The sequence below is a fragment of the Pinus tabuliformis genome, chromosome 2_2 (genome assembly GCF_031772625.1).
Source record: "Pinus tabuliformis cultivar Carrire ecotype Pingquan chromosome 2_2, CPIR1, whole genome shotgun sequence".
Classification (NCBI taxonomy): domain Eukaryota; kingdom Viridiplantae; phylum Streptophyta; class Pinopsida; order Pinales; family Pinaceae; genus Pinus; species Pinus tabuliformis.
The window spans coordinates 1,166,344,464-1,166,363,432 of NC_142300.1; positions in this window are offsets into that span (position 1 = coordinate 1,166,344,464).

The following is an 18,969-nucleotide window of genomic DNA, read 5'->3' on the forward strand; positions in this document are numbered from 1 at the left end:
AACTAATGTACCGAAGCGATGCCTACATATTCTGTAGATGGTAAGACGACGACTCAATTCCTTTTTAACCATGTTATTTCCAAGTTCGGCATACCCCAAGCCATTGTCATAGACCATGGCTCCCATTTCAGAGATTACATGATGGCCGAGCTGACATCTGCATTGGGCTTGCGCCATGATGGCGCGACCCCATATTACCCTCAGGCCAATGGCCATGTTGAAACCATGAACAAGGCCTTGGTCACAATGCTTCAGCATACTATTGGGATGCACAAGTCAAATTGGTATCTCATGCTTTTCTTAGCTCTGTGGGCCTACCGAACCTCAACCAAAGATGCAATTGGTTTCACACCATTCTAGTTGGTCTATGGTCTGGAAGCAACATTGTTGATTGAATGCAAGATTCCTTCACTCAAGTTAGTTGTTGAACTCCTCCCTGAAACATCACCTCAAGAGGAACGCCTCTTATATTTAGAACGACTAGATGAGACTCACTGTCTCGCTGCCTTGGGCATCGAAGAAGAAAAGAAATGAGTCAAATCCCAATTTGATCAGTCGGTCTCCCCTCACGTGTTCTCTGAGGGTGATTTCGTCCTAATATACGACCAAGATAATGATAAGCTGGGGGCAGGAAAGTTCAAACCTATATGGCATGGGCCCTACATCGTGAAACACGTTTTGTAGAAGGAGCCTATGAGCTTATTGATTATGAAAGAAATCATCTCGACAAGCCCCGAAACAGGCTTTACCTCAAGAAGTACTATTCTTAGGCCATCTTGCATGGTTACTTGTGTACATTAGTGTGTGATTCATTTTTGTACAATGTGGTTTTGTGTGTTAGTTTTCAAACAGATTTCTTGTTTACTATGCTATTCTTGCTTTGCAGATGTCTGTGACTGCTCATGTTAGTTTCACTGATGGTGCATATCGTAGTACCCGGAACCTATCATCCATGTCATGGGCTATTTATGACCGTAACGGTGAGTTTATTTACCTTCAAGGTATCTTCCTAGGTCACACAACCAACAACGTTGTTGAATATAGTGCGGTCATCAAACTGTTGTCAGAAGCCATCGCTCTGGGAATCAGAGAACTAGTTGTCAACCTGGATTCACAGCTTGTTTCAAATCAACGGGTAATATTCCATCTTAAACCCTCAAATATTGAGAATGTATCTCCATATTCATTTATTGGGAAGGCATTTTGATTACATTACATATCATCATATTCCTAGACGCGTGAATACATTAACAAATGCATTAGATAATCATGTGTTGGATAGACATTATGAAACATGTAAAAGACAAAACAAACCATTTGTACCATAGTAGTCAGTAAAATACAACACACACACACACACACACACACACAGATATCTATATATATATATATATATATATATATATATATATATATATATATATATATATATATATATATATATATATATATATATATATATATCTGGTGATAATTTTTTATACATCACAACCCAAAAAAATAATATGTGTGTCTAAAATAACATCGGTGGCTCGCAGGCCCCATATATCTATGGCACGCAGGCCTCAAAAAACATGTGACTGCTAGACCTAGGAACTAATCAGCATGGTGATCGTGGTAGCATGACATGTCTCATGCAACACGAGTCAAAAATCGGAGGATTCGCTCTGAAACTCTCACAGTGTGTCTTTGGTACTAACGAGGAATGTCTCCTACCCAAGCATACTGCGGGATACCACAAGTCAACCCCTCAAGGTTCCTTGTGATTTCCTCCTCGTTGTCACTCCGCTCCTTATAAGGAGTGACAACATCAATAGGGTAGGGGACGCCCCTGGCTATTGGGGACATCCCAGTAGGCCACTCTAGTCCAATGTCTGCATTAACAAGAGAAATGTTATAAGCACATGTATAAAAAAAACAATTAAAAAATCTCAAAATTAAAAATTTTGGTTTCTTACCTTCTTCATCGAAGTCCTCTCCATCTGGTAAGGGAATGTCTAGATCTCCTCGGAAATCAATGTCGTTGTATGGCCAGCCCTCCACGACAATCTTCTATTGTTGTAGTCATGAAAATAATGCAGGTCGGTATGACATGTCCTTACCCCTAGTGATCCTGGGCATTAAACGACTCCATCAGGCCATCCGCAGATCGCGTGGCATAGAAGGATCTACCTTAGTCCGTTGATACTAGAACAATGGTACTCGTTCCAAAAAGAATGTCACAAGCACTAATCTGAAGCCAAATTGCTTCAGATTCCCCACCTTAGCTTTTGACAGCTGGCGCTTGATGTTCATCTTCATGGCCTCTGCCCAGTTGAAGATCGTAGGAGCTGTGCAGTCAATAGCATAAAGGAACTTTGACTTGTTAGTGTCATGTTCCACCTGGGACCCTACCACTCTATTGATAGTCAAAAGAAGCACCCTCAGTGTTAGATCCTGAACACTGGAAATATCTATCTTCCCACTCTTGGATTTCAGGGCCTCAGGGCAGTGTTCGACAAGCAAGGAATATATGCTTGCCCCAATTGGACGTGACCCATACAAGTTCATCAGCTCCCTTCTGTGGGACAATCCAGTGATGAAGTATATATCTGAAGTCTCCAACTCTAGCTCCTAGTCGCCAATGACAAATATCTCCCGATTAATGTCCCAAAGAATAATTAGGTACCGAAGCAACTCGGACAGGGACTGCATACCTGACGTAAGAAAGAATTTGAGGAGCTTGCAAGCCTCCAGTAAATTTGGTTCATTCATTGCCTTGGTGTCAACATCTTCGTGTTCCCGTTCTTTCCAATCCACCATTTTTCAGTGATTCTCTCCTGCAAAAGTCATTAATTTTAGTCAATAATAATCCTTTGCACATAAAATTTAAGTTTCAACGGTCAGTTTTTGAGATAATAAGGTTTTTCCCTACCCACGGTGTCGGCGTGCCTATTTTAAAAACAATTGCGCTAATTGGCGCACATGGCTTTGTTAATCACCCTCGGCCGACGCAATTCTATGCCTAGAAATCGCGCCGACCGAGGATGAAAAATATTTTCAAAAACCTCCTCAAAAATCTAAAAAGGTGGCTAAAAGCATAAATAAAGAGCATGAAAATGGAATTCAAGGCTTCGGCTATTACCTAGAACTAGCAGCTCGTCGATTGACTTCCCGAATCTCCCGTAGTATGCTCCAGAAAAATTAGGGAAAAAGAGAGTAAAAAATATTCACAGCAAAGGTAAAATGGTAAATGGTAAAAATATATTTACTTTTCCCCTTTTTATTCATTTTTTCATGAAAATATCAGGGTTTTGTAGATATTTTGACCTATTTTTCCTCGAGGACTCGATAATACACTTTACCTTACTTGTGCAGTGACAGGTGATGGATGTTCGAAGATGATGATGAGTCACGTTTCAGCTCTTTTCTCGACTCGTTAAACTCATGAAAAGATTGCCACGTATTTTTTCCCTTTTTGACTCGTTAAAGAGAACAAAAACGGGGGGTTCGATTTCAGCTCTTTTCCAATCCTTTAAAAGTGAAAATATGGCCAAGCCCTTGTCATTTCAAACTCATTAACGGATGTGAAACGTCATGCGCCCAGTATAAGTTTACCCCTTTTTCGGGTTGGGAGGCACTATTTACGAAAAAGGTACTCCTTGATTGAAATGGTCAAGTGGTTCTCTCAAGTATTTTTTTCTACCTTTTCAGGCTCGAGAGACACAAACGTACGAAAAGGGACCATGTGGAGTTTTCTTTTACGTGTCTTTTTCAAACTCTCTAAGCATGAAAAAGATACAGAATTACACCTTTTTCGGACTCGTTAAACTATTAAACGACATTGGATTCGTCACCATGAAAAACATGAGCTTCTCCTTCCTAGGGCTCATTAAACTTACTAGGTCGAATTCGTCCAAAGGATGAACTTACAGTGCAAGCATATGTTATCCCCTTCAAGGTTGCGATTAAAAAATAATTGGGGTGCCTGCCAGAAATGGTGGGGGAAACTTTCGAAATCTATCAGTTGTGTCAGCAGCTCACTCTTGAACGGGACACTCTTTGCTTCGTGTCAGGTTGGGACATCCTCCTTTGTATTGTTGATCTTCCTAGGTTGTGCCATTCATTTTTCCTTCCATTTGATCTCTGCTACATCATCATGACCACCGATCCTATGGATCCAAAAGCTTCCAAACTTCCAGTTGTGTCACCGATATGTTCAAGAGTTGTCCTTTTGCAGTTACACTTACCTCTGATTCTCTATATCATCCAAAATCATTTTGCATCCTCTCATCTCATGTTGATGTTGTGGGATTCATTATGGCCCTCATTCGACACGGTCGCTTTCCGTCGAATTCAACTCATTATCTGGGAAGTTGATTGAGAGACTCCTTTCTAATACCTTAGAGCTTACATGCCCTAATGGCAAGTTCTTTGCACTCAACGACAAGCTCACGTCATTGGCTTTCGATTGAGTGATTTCACGGGTTTTCGACTTCATTTCCTCTATTCACATTCCGTGAATTGTGCTAATAGTACCTTAAGGACCATTGTCATTATTGGTGTTTTCTCTCGAGCTTGTTAACATTTTAGATCATTGATTGGTAATCAAGCGACTTTCTAGCATGTTCGACGTCAACACATCTATTCACATGTTAGAATCTGTGCCTTGATCAAGTTGTGTTGGAGCGCAGGACCCTGGACTCAGATCACAAAAGTTCAGGTTGCGAAATGGTGTGACATGGTTATGATGATATGCATGTCTCTTTCAAATGGCTGGATGCGACCAGACCATGAGTTATCATATGTGATCATTCTCATTATTGGATGGTTGTGACCATACCGTAGTTTTGTTATGATCCTCTTTGACGGATGGCTGCACCCATACCTGGATCCATTTACATGATCATTCTCTGGATGGATGAGTCCATGCCACGATTCATGTATCATTTGATGTCAGGTGTGGAGCATGATTAATTAGAGGTCTTTGTTTCAGCTGGATGTATACCCCAGGAAGTTTGTACACCCCTCCACGTGGGGTGGTGCGGGGGGAACTTGTCCCCCCCGCGGGGGTTCGGGGGGGGGGGGGGGGCCTGATCCCCCCCGGCTGGGGGGTTCGAGGGCCAGCGGTCCCCCGGTGAGGGTTTTGGGGGTAGCACCCTTGAAGCTAAAAACAGATGTAAAATTGCCTTGTAAAATTATAGTAATTTCTAGTCAATCTAGGTCGTTCATTAGGCGGATGATCTGACAGTAGAACTTATGTTTAGTTTAGGGTTTTTGGCCCTAGAATGCAACCCATCTCTTTGTATGAGGGCATGGTATTGAGGCTGTGTAATAGATGTGTATTCTCTGAGCGAGAAATAGAGAGGTGAGACTTTGAGAGAAAACAGAGGATATTACAACAGATCTGTTGTAGGTTGTGTCTCTTCATTTTGCTGGATAATAGAAAGGAAGGATTGGCTATTCAGGGTGGACGTAGCCCAAACTGGGTGAACCACGTATATCTGTGTCTATCTAGTTTTATGCGTTTTCTATGTTTATATTTCTGCTATATTATATGTGTTCCATTTCTCTATAATATATAATTTTCTAACAACTGGTATCAGAGTCAAAGGTCTATTTGGTTGACAAACTCACAGGAGAGAAGGGTTCCTGGTTCGAGTGGGAGCAATGGTGGAAGATGGTAAGTTTAGGGTCGAGAAATTTAACAGCCAAAACTTCTTGCTGTGGAAGATGCAAATGGAAGATTATCTGTATCAGAAAGATCTGTACCTACCATTGGGCGGAAAAACAAAGATGCCGATGGGTATGACAGATGAAGAATGGAACCTTCTGGAGAGAAAGGCACTTGGAACAGTATGGTTGAGCCTCTCAATGTCGGTCTCCTTCAACATTTCGAAGGAAACGACGACAGAGGGTTTGATTAAGGCATTGGCAAAACTTTATGAAAAACCCTCGGCCTCAAACAAGGTATTTCTTATGAAATGGTTATTTAATATGAAGATGTTGGAAGGTGGATCTGTTGCAGACCATTTAAATGATTTTAATACTATTACAAGTCAGTTAAGTTCTATAGGGGTAAAATTTGACGTTGAAGTTAGAGCTCTGTTATTCTTGTGCTCATTTCCAGAAAGTTGGAATGGTTTAGTAATGGCCATTAGTAACTCTATTTCTGGATCTAGTACTTTAAAGTTTGATGATGTTGTCGGTACTATCCTTAGCAATGAAATGCGACGGAAGAGCTCTGGTGAGACATCGGGTAATGCTTTGAGTGCAGAGTCTAGGGGAAGAAAAATGGAAAGAGGAAAGAGCTCAGGATATCGCAATAAATCAAGGAAAGGAAGATCCAAGTCCAGATCATGGATAATGTGCTGGAAATGCGGAAAGAAAGGACACCTAAAGAAATACTGTAGATCTCGGAAGGGAAAAGAAGGAGATGCACAACAAGAAAACAATCATGAAGCAAATGTGATAGGTGAGGTGTTACAAGATGATTTTATTCTTTCTTTCGAAATCATTATTGATTCCTGGGTGGTAGATTTAGGGGCCTCATTCCATGCCACACCTGATAAGAAATATTTTCATGACTATGTCTAAGGAGATTTTGGACAAGTCTATTTGGGTGATGATAAACCCTACAAAATTGTTGGAATGGGTAAGGTTCTTGTAAAACAGTAGAATGGAAACCAATGGCTACTAAAGGAGGTAAGGCATGTTCTAGATCTGAAGAAAAATCTGATTTCAACAGGGCAGTTAGGCAGTGAAGGTTGTGTGACAACTTTCATAGATAAAGCTTGGAAGGTCACCAAAGGAGCCCTAGTAATAGCAAAAGGTGAAAAGGTTGGTACATTGTACTTATGCAATGGTATTTCTAACTCTATTAATGCCTTAACTTCCAAAGGAGCAAATGTAGCATTATGGCATCATAGGCTCGGACACATGAGTGAGAAGGGATGAATATTCTTCACTTAAGGAATTTGTTGTCGGGTTTGAAGAATGTTGATTTGGACTTCTATGAGAATTGCATTTATGGAAAACAAAAGAGAGTCAAATTTCTTAGAGTTGGGAAAGAAAAGAAGAGCGAAAAATTAGAGCTTATGCATATAGCTGTATGGGGACTTGCTCAAGTATCATCTCTCGGTGGCTCTCGTTATTATGTTACTTTTATTGATGATGCAACTAGAAAAACTGTTATGAAACCAGCTCAAGAAAAGATAGAAAAGATAGATCAACGCCTTAGAATTCAGCCTCTTCGAGGGGGCAACCTCCTTTACATTACATAAATGAACAATTCTTGGATGATACAAATGAAAAGACCTCCTTCCTATATATAGGAGTCTAAGGGGTTATAACATAATCAGAGCCGAAATAACAATAATAATGTAAGGGCACAATAATAACAATAGTGGGCTTCTATGGGGCACAATAGTAACAATATGGACACTACATGGGTACATCAATATAATAAGTGGGTCATACTAATAACAATAAGGGGTTACACTAGTAGTATAGGGGCCTAACATGCCCCTCTCCTTCAAAAAGCGTTGTCCTCAATGCTTGAGTAGTTCTTGATGCTTCTGTATAAAATTCTTGTCTCCCATGTGGAATATTCAATGGGTAAGTTCTTCCACTTGATGAGATACTCTGAAATTGATCGATTTGGTAGCTCTCGGGTTCTTGTTTCTGTGACTGCTCCAGGTTCCAATATGATTTTTCCTTCCTCTTCAATTTCTGGCAATATTGCTTGAATTGGGATCTTTTGCAACTTTTGAATAAGTGGCCATACTTCTTCGTCCTTCTTCCATTCATCCCTTGCTTCGTTTATCCAATCTAGTTGGATAATATAAATAGCACAAAACAATGCTTCCACATCCTCATCCTTGAAGAGTCTTCCCCTTAGGTAGGGTCGCCATTTCTTAAGTGCATGGAGTATTTCCAACATTTCCTTTTCATAAATAGCTTTGCTTAAAAACTTTCCCTTGATTGGACAACTTTCAAAAGCAATGGGTCTTTCATCTTGCATTAGAACAACACCAATTCCATTTCCTGAAGCATCACATTCCACAATAAAGGTTTTTGTGAAGTCCGGTGTAGCTAAGACCGGTGCTTGGCACATTGCCTCTTTAAGATGTTCAAAGGCCTTTGTTGCTTCCGGAGTCCATGAAAATGAATTTTTCTTCAATAATGTTGTTAGAGGTGCTTCTATTCTCCCATAATTCTTAACAAACTTGCGATAATACCCTGTCAACCCAAGAAATCTTCGCAGATGCTTTATGGATGTGGGCATTTTCCATTCCTTAATGGATTTAATTTTGCTAGGGTCTACCTTAACTCCTTCATGAAATACAATATGACCCAAATATTCCACCTCCTAGACTCCAAAGAAACATTTGGATCTTTTTGCATATAATTGTTTCTCCTCCAATAGTTGTAGCACCCTGTCAACATGTTCAACATGATCCTTCCAAGACTTGCTGTAGATTAGTATATCATCAAAAAATACTAACACAAATTTTCTAAGGAATGGTTTGAAAATTGAATTCATCAAAGCTTGAAATGTTGAAGGTGCATTGGTAAGGCCAAAAGGCATGACCAAAAATTCATAATGACCCTCATGAGTTCTAAATGCCGTTTCCAGAATATCTTCAATCTTCATTCTGATTTGATGATATCTCGAACGAAGATCTAACTTGGTGAAGTAAATTGATCCATGCAATTCATCCAGTAATTCATCAATGACAGGAATGGGGAACTTATCTTTAATAGTGAGCTTGTTGAGCTCCCTATAATCCGAACACATGCGCCATGATCCATCCCTCTTGTGCACCAATACTACTGGAGCTGAGAAAGAACTTTGACTCAGTTGAATTATACCAGCCTCTAGCATTTCTACAATCATACGTTCAATTTCACTTTTTTGGACATAAGGATATCTGTACGACCTGATGTTTGGAGGAACACTTCCTGGAATCAGATGAATAGCATGATCATGATCACGCATAGGTGGGAGACCTTTGGGAGTCTCAAATACCTTGGAATGATTGTCCAGGACTTTTTGGAGATCTGGAGAAATAGATGATTCCAATGTGGAAACATCTAGCGAACATAATTGTGCAATTACACCTCTTTGATCCTTTTTTAGAAGCTTAGTCATGCCATTAGAGCTGATTATCTTTCCAAGTTTCCCTGCAATACCCCTTAATTCAACTTCCTTTCCTTCCATAGAAAATTTGATGAAAAGTTCTTGTAAATTAAAAGCTATTGTACCCAAGGATTGTAGCCATTGGACTCCTAGTACAACATCAGCACCTCCCATTGGAATGGACAGCATTGGGCTAGTCCATACATATTCTCCCATGGATAGCTTGATATTATGGCACTTTCCAGAGCAATTTATTGTTCCTCCATTTGCAATCATCACTTGACACTCTGGTGCTGGATATAGGAAGCAATTCAATTCTTTTGCTACCCTACAATGAATAAAATTGTGGGTGCTTCCTGAATCAATCAACACTATTACCTTTTTCTTCTTGATTTGTCCTTCTATCTTGATGGTTTGAGGAGTGGTAATTCTCGCCAATGCATTACAAGATATGGTCGGATTTATTTGTTCTTCATCTAGGCTTTGTTCCTGGAGTATATCCTCTTCTTTTGACCTTTCTTGCTCCTTTTCTTCTTCCTCTTCATAATCTATGTAGAATAATTTCTTCTCAGCACACTTATGACCTTTTGTGTATTTGCTATCACAACTATAACAAAGCCCTTTTGCTCTTTTTTCTTCCAATTGTTGTGGTGTCAACCTTGTAGGTTGTGGAAGACTAGGGGCAACAACACTTCCGTCTTTATAGTTGTGAGTGGTATGCTTCCTAGTTGCCATAATTTTGCTTTCCATTTTTCTTGCTAACCTGAATGCCTTCTCTAATGAATCAGGTTCCCAAAGGTGGACATCATGTTGGATATTATCCTTTAAAGACCCTATGAACACATCAATCATATGCTCCTCTGGAATATCTTTTACCCTTATGTTCAATTTTTGGAACTCCTCAATGTGCTCCATTATTGAAACCTTTTGTTTGAGACTTATCAATTGGCTAAAAAAAGTGTTGCTTTTTGTATCCTGATAATGTGCTATCAATTCTTCCGTAAAAATTGCCCAAGTGATAAATTGTTTACGAGAACAAAGCCATTGATACCATACAAACTGATTTGGTTCCAAATATACAGTTGCCATATGTACCTTTCGTGCGTTTTGCACATTATTGAGATCGAAGAATTGCTCCATCTGTAATATCCATGTGGCGGGATCCTTGCCATCAAACTTCCTCATATCGATTTTTGGAATATGGTGATTCTTCAATCCAACATTAGTGTCTAAGGAATCATGATTAACATTTCTTTTGTTCTCATCATGAGTTTCCTTTACTACCTTTTCACCATTAGTAAGTATTTCTTGTAGAAAATTTGTCAAATCTGTCTTCAAATCTGCCATGCCTGTCTTCAAATTTGTGTTCAAATCCATCTTCAAATTGTCCATCTTAGCTTCCATGCCATTCATCTTAGCTTCCACGCCATTTATCTTAGCTTCTGTTAACTTTTGTGAGCGTGACATTTGTTGCACTTGTTCTTGTAATTTTGATATATCATGTAGCATTTCTTCCTCTTCTTCATGAGTCATGCTAGAGCTTTCAGGTTCCTTGCTAGGTGTTTGCATTTTGTTTCTTCGGGGCATCAGTTACCGATAATAATGCTTTACTATGCCCTTTGAATTCCGTTAAACCAAGCTTACACAAAAAAAAAAAAAAAAAAACTACACACCTTTTTTCACTTTATAGAACCCTGATATTGAATCTGATGTATCTTTGTAATTTTAGATCATCCAGTTCTGAAATTGTAGTCTATAGTAGCCTTCTGTGTCCTCTTTCCGATGCCACAAGTCTGACCCAAATTGGATTCTCCAAGGAAGAGTTATGTGAAATCTCCCACAGTGACTTGCTTTTAGACTAGTTTAGTAGAGCGAACTTGTATGATGTGCCACGAGTCACTGTTTCAACCTTTGGATCTGAAACACGTAAACAAGAAACTAAAGTCCGTCCTCTTTTTGTACCTTCTTATGAAATTTCAATCCGATCCCCAGAGAGAAAGTTATGACGATTTTTCCCAGGTCACCAGTTTTGAATGTAATTCAGGAGTCTGCAAAAAGACCAACTTCCTCAGATCATATCTCCGCAAATATCGTGCGAAAAGGTTTGAAATTCGGACCCCAGGTTCAGCGTGATTTCTTCTCAAATGGGTTTTCTTTGTGACTTCTGAAACATCACAGAAAAAAGTTATAGCGAAAATGCCACGATGACCTGTTTGGAGCAGCGAAACCCTAGAATCCAAAGCTCTGATACCAAATGTTATGAAACCAGCTCAAGAAAAGATAGAAAAGATAGATCAACGCCTTAGAATTTAGCCTCTTCGAGGGGGAAACCTCCTTTACATTACATAAATGAACAATTCTTGGATGATACAAATGAAAAGATCTCCTTTCTATATATAGGAGTCTAAGGGGTTATAACATAATCAGAGCCGACATAACAATAATAATGTAAGGGCACAATAATAACAATAGTGGGCTTCTATGGGGCACAATAGTAACAATATGGGCACTACATGGGTACATCAATATAATAAGTGGGTTATACTAATAACAATAAGGGGTTACACTAGTAGTATAGGGGCCTAGCAAAAACTTGGATTTATTGTATTGAGAATAAATTTAATGTATTTGATACTTTCAAGAAATGGAAAGCTTTGGTTGAGATTGAGACAGGAAAGAAATTGAAATGTCTCAGATCAGACAATGGAGGTGAATATTGCAGCAAAGAGTTTGATAGGTACTGTTCAAAGCATGGAATTCACAGAGAGAAGACAGTTCCAAGAACACCACAATAAAATGGTGTGTTAGAAAGGATGAACGTAACAATCATGGAGCATGCAAGGTGCATGAGATTGCATGCAGGATTGCCTTTACAATTCTGGGCAGATGCTGTAGATACTGTTGTTTATCTAAGAACTAGAGGAAATTCAATTTCCTTGGATGGTGGTGTTCCAGAGGAAGCATGGACAGGTAAAAATTTAAACTACTCCTTTTTAAAGCATTTTGGTTGTGAGGCATTTGTCCATATTAATAAAGAAAATAGAACAAAGCTTAAGGCAAAATCAAAGAAATGTACCTTTATTGGATATGGTGTTAATGATTTTGGTTATTGCTTATATGATTATGAAAATCACAAGATCATTAGGAGCAAAGATGTAATATTCAATGAAAAGGTCTTGTATAAAAATCAGTTGCAAGAAAAGAAACAGGAAAAGAAAACAAGGAATACATAGTTCTTGATGAGATCACTGAAAAAGTAAAGGTGCCTGAAAATAATAATAATCAACAACCACAACAACAATAATCACCACAATAGCAACAGGCACCCCAAACACCTGAAAGTGGTGTTAGAAGATCTACCAGGATAAGTATACCCCCTAAACGATACTCTCCTTCATTATATTATTTATTGTTGACTGATTCTGGTGAACCTGAATGTTATGAAGAAGAAATGCAGGTTGAAAGCAGGAAGAAGTGGGAGCCATGGAAGAAGAGATGGACTCCTTAATGCATAACCAAAATTGGGACTTAGTCAGGTTTCCTGTAGATAAAACTAAATTGCAGAATAAATGGGTTTACAGGCTGAAGGAAGAAGATGGAGGAAAACAAAGGTACAAAGCTAGACTTGTGGTGAAGGGGTTTGCACAGAAGAAAGGTATTGATTTTGATGAAATATTTTCTCCTGTTGTTAAAATGACTTCAATTAGAACTATTTTAAGTCTAGTAGTAGTTGAAGATTTGCATCTTAAGTAGTTAGATGTAAAGACAACCTTTCTCCATGGGGATTTGGAGGAAGAGATATATATGCAGCAGCCACAAGGATATGAGGTGAAAGGGAAGGAGAAATTAGTGTGCAAGTTGAAGAAGAGCATGTATGGCTTAAAACAGGCTCCAAGGAAGTGGTATCTAAAATTTGACAAGTTTATGTCTGAACAAGGTTATACTAGATGTCACTCTGATCATTGTATTTATCTGAAAATGCAAAATGATGGCAGCTATATTATATTGTTATTGTATGTGGATTACATGCTTGTTGCAGGGTTTAACATGCAGGAAATAAATGTGCTCAAAATAAAATTGGAAAATTCATTTACAATGAAGGATTTGGGAGCTGCAAAACAAATCCTTGGTATGAGAATAACTAGAGACAGGAAAAATCACAAATTAACATTGTCTCAGAATGAGTACATACAAAAGGTGTTGAAAAGATTTAATATGCACAATGCAAAACTAGTTAGTACACCTTTTTCTATCCATTTCAAACTTAGTAAGGAAATGTGCCGAAAGACCCAAGAAGACATGGATTATATGTCTAAATTTCCATATGCATCAGCAGTTGGAAGCTTAATGTATGCAATGGTCTACACAAGGCCTGATATTGCACATGCAGTGGGAGTTGTAAGAAGGTACATGAACAATCTAGGAAAGGAACATTGGATGGCAATGAAATGGATTCTCAGATATTTGAAAGGTACCACAAATCAAGCATTATGCTTTGGTGGTTCAAACATTTCTCTACAGGGATATGTTGATGCAGATATGGCAGGTGACAGAGATAATAGGAGGAGCACTTCAGGATATGTATTTACTGTAGGTGGAACAGCTGTCAGTTGGGTTTCAAAAATCCAAAGTGTTGTTGCACTTTCAACAACAAAAGAAGAGTATGTTGCTGCTATAGAGGCTAGTAAAGAAATGATTTGGTTACAAAGGTTTATGGGTGAATTGGGTAAGGAGCATGATATGGGCACGTTATTCAGTGATAGCCAAAGTGCCATTCATCTTGCAAAGAACTCAGCATTTCATTCCAGGACTAAACACATACAGCTCAAGTATCATTTCATACGATCAGTGTTGGAAGATGGAGTTTGAAGCTGGAAAAGATACACACTAGCCAAAATCCTGCAGATATGCTAACAAAAGTTGTAACCAGGGAGAAACTGAGAATATGCTCAGCTTCAATTGGTGTTCAAGGATGACGATAAAGATGAAAAACAACCAGGTCCAAAGAGGAGTCATTTTCCAGCAAATGAAGCAACGGTGGAGTTGCTACAATCATTCTCCAAGTGGGAGATTGTTGGGTGTGGAGCATGATTAATTAGAGGTGTTTGTTTCAGCTGGATGTATACCCTAGGAAGTTTGTACACCCCTCCATGTGGGCGGGTGCGGGGGGGACTTGTCGCCCCCGCGGGGGTTCAGGGGGGCCAATCCCCCCCAGTTGGGGGGTCCAGGGGCCAACGGTCCCCTAGCGGGGGTTTCGGGGGCAGCGCCCCTGAAGCTAAAAATAGATTAAAATTGCCTTGTAAAATTATAGTAATTTCTAGTCAATCTGGATCATTCATTAGGCGGATGATCCGACGGTAGAACTTATGTTTAGTTTAGGGTTTTTTCCCTAGAAGGCAACCCCTCTCTTTGTATGAGGGCATTGTATTGAGGATGTATAATAGATGTGTATTCTCTGAGCGAGAAACAGAGAAGTGAGACTGTGAAAGAAAACAGAGGATATTACAGCGGATCTACTGTAGGTTGTATCTCTTCATTTTTCTAGATAATAGAAAGGAAGGACTGGCTGTTCAAGGTGGATGTAGCCCAAACTGGGTGAACCATGTATATCTGTGTCTCTCTAGTTTTATGCGTTTTCTCTATTTATATTTCTGTTATATTCTATGTGTTCCATTGCTCTATAATATATAATTTTCTAACATTTGACAGAGATCTCAGTTTATGTATATGTATCTGTACATTCTTGCAGGTTTTCTGATGACAGTCCAGTTCCCTGCACTGATTTATAAAGCATTTCATCCCTCACTCCAGCTCGGCCTTCACGCTTTAGGGGGCATCTGCTACACAACATTTTGTCATTGTCCTTGTACTCCCCGTTCCTTGATTCTGGAGGACCTCTACAGTGAACCCCACATACTTTTCCTTCATGAAGAAACTCCCATTGTGTCCCTCTTCATGAGCAGATCAATTCCCTTTTACACCATTTCCCCTGAAACTTTTGTTTTGCCCAGTTTACAAGACCGGCACTAATGAACTTTGTCTTCCCCATGCCAATGTGCAGAGATTAGCACTATCCCTTGCGCCAACCAGTGCGACTGAGCTATGTTCCAATTGTGCTAGTCTTGTTTTGGAAAGTTTTTTAAATTTGGAGCCGAAGCTTCCAGCTCGAGAAGCTTCGTAACGGAAGTATGGTAAATGGTTTGGCCGGATGGGGTCGAAGATGTCAGTTTGGGCTCCTTTCCCCTATAATGATGGAACTACCTCAAGGGATAAGTCCTTTTCCCATGAGAGGAAGATCCATCTCCCATTCATTTTTCCTATATAAACCTCCCTTCTTCCCAAGCACAAGCTAGTGTTGATGTTGGTGTGCTTATGCTATTTTGGTTTGGAGTAAACAACAAGCTATTACTAGTTGTAGCTATCTAGTTGTGTGATGCAGAAGTGTGATTTGGTTTGGAGTGAAGCCTAAAGGGAAGAACCTTAAAACTATTATTACTTGAGGCCATCATGGAATGCTAGCAAAAGTGTGTGGGAACCTGGTCATGTCAGAGGAGGACTGCAACGTCAAGACAAATGGTTGTAATGTATCTTTGATATTAATATATGCAACTATCGATTGATTTCCTACTTGTTTTGTTATATTATACATTCATGGCTTAACGTTTCTTGACATGTTAAGTAGGTTGAATTTAAATTTGTCTATTGTCACATTTGTTGTTTACTGGTGTTTACTTGTTTCAAGTGCTTGAAGAAGGAAGCGAGAGATAGCTAGAGCGAGCAAGCAAGGATATCATCAAACATGATAAATGGACTAAGAGGTAGGCCCTCTTATTTGGTTATAACCTAAGGAAATCATCCATAAAATGTATCTATTGTGGCTAGACCCATCATCAAGCTAGACGAATTCATTCGTATTGGCACTTATAATTTTACTTCACCACACCCCCCCCGCTCATTCCACTTACCACTCCATAGGCCCTCCGAAAAGTGGTTTTTTCTTTCTAATAAAAAACCCCTTCGTTTTGACCGTTCACCAATCCCACCGCTCTGCGATGCCACTCTGTCCCATCCGCCTATCACCTCCATTCCCACACTATACCATTGCACATTCAATTCACTGGACCGTTAGCCAACAGACCCGTGCCACTTCAGACCACTCCAACGGAGATTCTCTGAAACTACAAATGCATTATCTCACTCGTTTACTGAGTTTTGAATATGTTCTCTTTTGCTTAGAGGAAAAGGTGAAGGCTTGCTCAGGCATACACAGTGAAATAGTTACACATTTGCAGAAAGTTGCACTTCTCTGCATTTATCAAACATCCCCCTTCTTGAATCTTGTTTTCTATTCATCCCCTTTCTATTTTCCCTCTCTGAGTTCCCTCTTCTTCTCATTCCTTTTCTATTACAGTTCACCTGCAAATTCAAAAAAACAGTCCAGGTTTAAAAATTTGCAGAAGACAGCCATGCCACCGAAGAGGAAAGAACAAGAGCTATTCAATCCAATGGTGCACCCACCAGTGGACTTGGACCATATCCCACTTGCAGATAGAGACTTCAAAATACATGAAACAATATCAGAATTCAATCTCTTTGACATCTACTGTTGGTGGGAGGACAAATTTGTTGATGAAATGGATGATATAGGACTCTGGGATACAAATTTTCCTTTCTATATTTTTCCCAAAACCCATAGCTGCCCAGAATTGATCAAAAAATGCCAGTCATGTTATAACCCACAACAAAGGGCAGTAATAGCCCCAACAGGAGACATACTATTTACCATTGATGCTAAATCTATAATGCAGATGATGCAAGCTCCTATCATTGAAGGAGCATCTCCTTTTTCCCATGAAATCCTTAGTGAAATGTACCAAAGACTAGACTTTTCCAAAAGAGCTAAAACCCTGGAACTCTTCATGACTGAACAGACTCCACTGCCTAGAAAAAATCCTCCATATTCCTCCTCTGCTTTCCCTAATAGAACCAGACATATAGTCATTGTACTTTCATATCTGCTAGGCTATTATTCATATCAGTGGCTTGATGAGGCCATAATAGGTTTCCTATCCATATTGTCATCTGATGCAAAGCCCTCTATCTTGTTTAATTTCAGTCAGTTCCTGGAAGATGCCATCCATGAGAAATTCATAAATTTCACCATAGAGGAAGTGTTTCAGTATTCTTTAGTATTAGTGTACATGTTTGTTTATTTTCAAGCAGACAGATTTCAGTTTGCAATGACCAAGTTGAATGAAGAAGGAGAACCCCAATCTGTCATCTTCTGGACAACCTTAGTAATGAAGGATCAAAGGAACTTCACATACAAAACATTCATAGAGATGTTTGTCCATCCAGCTATGAGCCTCCTCAGTGGAACAACAGAACCTAGAATAAGTGAAGAAATTAAAAGGATTATGCAGCTGACAGATCAAGCAAGAACAGGAGATTGGTACTTGTACCAAAACTACACATAATTGAGGGTATATGGGTGTGAATTGGCCCCTTACAAGCTGCCAAAGTTCCTCCCCATGAGGATCTTTTCACTTGAATATATCATGCAGATGATCAATGTAGATGAATTACATTTTGTAGGAGCAAAGAAGAAGTCTAAATTTAGGATCAAATCCCAGATTGGCCCTTTTATTTGCAACAACAAGGTAGCAGGTGGGGAGGCTGACAAGAAATTGAAAGAAATGAAATTCACTCATAGCTTCACATGGTCCTATGACCCATGGGGCATCATCTCTAAGAAATGGGTGGAGAACAAATCAACACCTTACATTCACACTCACAAGCCTGAAGTAGAAAATTTATGAAACAGATTGAGTGGATGCCTGACACCCTACAATAAGCTGAGGAACAAATTCTTTCTTCTTCAAGTGCACAGACTCCTGGGCATCAAGAAAGGCAGAGTACAGAGGATAGACCAAACAAGGGTAAGGAACATGAAAATGAAATAACTGGGAAAAGACCAAGAGAAGATCAATCACTAGGGACTGATACTTCTATGAAAGATTTCCAATTGAAATTTAGGAAAAGGGAAAGGATACACATGGACATCGGCAAGGAATCACCACAACAAACAGTCATTAATCTAAGTGATTGTTGGGTGCAGGAATTACACTTAAGCAAACTCCTCAACACTTAAATTGTCAACCCGGGGGATCTGTAAACTTAGAGACGAAGCATAAGCAATGTCAGAGATGGTATTAATATTTCTACTATAAATCCCTATTTTCTTTAAAGGCAAGATTGTAGAATCAAACTAAAGAAGAGAAAAAGGCAACTTGAACCATCAAAATAATCTAAGACTAGAACAAGGAAGAATGAATTTGCAAAAGGGATTTAGAAATAAAGGGGCAATCACTCTAGCTAACTATTGATCAACTACTGAGTGTGTGTTTTTCTTTAGTAGAGACACTTGGTAGTCTCATCAAATGGGCCCTTCAAACCTGCTTATGTAGAGATTTCCTTATTACACTAATCTGTCCCGCACTATCGCAGTCTGCTTGCACTAGTGCAGGAACAGAGATTTATGCAGAGGGTATAAATGGTGTCTTTACTAGAAGCATTTTACTTCCTGCAAGGGCTTGAACTTTTTCAGGTTCAAAGCACTTAGATCTCATGGCAAGAAACTAGTTCTTGAACCAGATCAGAGCTTATTTCACTTAGCATTTAATTCTTACTGCAAGTGTTATTATATTGTGAAATCAAATTGCACACATAAAAATGAATGTTTCTGATTTTGACATAGTGCAAAAATAAAGAAACAATCCATATAATTTATCCTGTCATAAAGTATTTAATGAAAGCAAGAAAATTGCGGGAAGTAAACTAGAAAGGTT